This window comes from Felis catus, chromosome X (genome assembly GCF_018350175.1).
Source record: "Felis catus isolate Fca126 chromosome X, F.catus_Fca126_mat1.0, whole genome shotgun sequence".
Lineage (NCBI taxonomy): Eukaryota > Metazoa > Chordata > Mammalia > Carnivora > Felidae > Felis > Felis catus.
Window position 1 is genome coordinate 85871327 of NC_058386.1, and position 2030 is coordinate 85873356.

Here is a 2030-nt window from a genome sequence, read left to right on the forward strand (position 1 = left end):
AGTCGAAGGACTAGGTCAACTATGAGGCCCATAAAGCAGAGATTTCTACATATTTTTTATTCTCACTACTGTGAAAAATTTGTTGAAGCCCCCCAGTTCATATATTTATAAAGTATATATTAGAGTAAAAATAATTTATTATGAGCATTTAAAAGTGTTTATAAATAAAAGCTTATAAATAAAATGAAAAAAATGAAAATTTTTGAATATTTGCTTCCTAGGCCCGACTGGATAGTCTCATATGTGCTCTACCACCTAGTTAGTCATGCCACTCTGCTACCAAAAACCCTAAATGTTCTCTGTTAATCTCTATAATGTTCAACTTTAGGGAATCACATCAAACATTTTTCGAAATACTAATTCCAGTTTACAGTCAAGCAGTGTATGAACATTTAGTTTCCCCTTATCTTCACCAACACTTGGTATATTCAATATTTTATATTTTGGTATATTTATTGTCTATATTCCACTGGTTTCTTTTTAAAGCATTTTTCAATACCAAAGAAAATTACAACAGTATCAAAAACAATAAAAAAGCAACGCTCAGAGTAGAATCTTTTTGTTCTGAATAGCAATGTTTCTCACGGTTTTTCCATTTTGAAAAACAAAGTTGACCAGTTTTCTGTTGTCAGTGTTGCTATGTTTCAACGAGCAGTTTCTTAGTATTATGTCCTTGATAAACAGCAGAGCCGCTTCCACAGTTTTGTAAAGATTCCCATGAACAGAAACGGTTTTCATAGAATTGCAATACTGAGAAGATTTGGTTTTCAAAACTATATTAGAGCTCTTGAGAGAATGTGCTGTTAGAAATCATATCAGATATTACAAGACCAAAATAAAAAGACTTTAATCTGGAAGGGATCAAAATGTTTTGTATGTTAAAAGAGCCTCGGGAAGAGCTGACCAGCATTTTCCTCCTACTTCTGATAGAGCTACACAAAAGTTTCTTACTTTTCCAGCAATGTGTTTACATTATTATACATTTTGAGGTTAATTGTAGATACATAAAAGTTTATACATCCTGGAAACAATGAACAAATTGCAACAATAGCAACAAAATACATGAAATAGCAGATGAAACAAAAATGTCAGTTTTATTAAGAGAGGAAAGCGAATTGCAGAATATTGCTCGTCATGAGAGTGAAATGGTGCTAACAGACCCCATGGTTTAAGCAAACTATCCATCAGCCTAGAGGCCTGTTTACTCTAGAAGCAAAACCTTCTAACTGCACTACTTGTGCTTTCTTCACAGGGAAATATATATCAGGAGTAGGGAAGAACCTTGTGAATTGTTTGTGTCCTTTGCCAGTTTCTCTACCCTACTGTTCATTTCTTTCTCAATGAAATATAAGAACTAGTTTAGGGATATTTTTGTTTATCCAATCATATGGATTGAAAAGCATTCTAAGTTTGTGGTTGATTTTTTACTTTCGTTTATTGTGATTTTACTATTGACACATATGGTTATTTTTTTTCAATTTGAGTATAGCTAGATTTTGTTTCAGGATTTTTGTTTAGAAGTGACTTAAGGAAGGAAGTATTAGATCTAAGTGAAAAGAGATACATATTATGTCCCAGGTTCAGATTCAAAATTTTAAATAATTAATTCTACCTAAAATAAAGTATTCATTCATTAAAATCCCCATCAAGACACTTAGCATGCTTTTGTAGTGGAGCTTGACTAGCAGGTTTCAAATTTACCAGAGATAAAGTATAAGAGAAGGCCTGGAAAAAACGTGAGGAAATCTTTAACTGCATCTTTATTAGAGGAAAAAGAAATTTGCTACCTCTACTTCTTTTCTTTTTTTTCTTTTTTGTTTTCAGGAAATCACCCACCCTAGGGGTTTGAATGGAAACTGAACAGACATGTTGCCATTACACTTCAAAATTCTTTAAAAGGGTAAGTTCTTCCTTTTAACTGTATTTCTGTTTAACTTGTGATTCTCCTCCCTCTAAGTGAAGGAAGCACCTCCTGCTTTCTCCATCACAGGGAGGGGGCGGAGCATTCTCTAGAAGCTTGGATGTGAGCT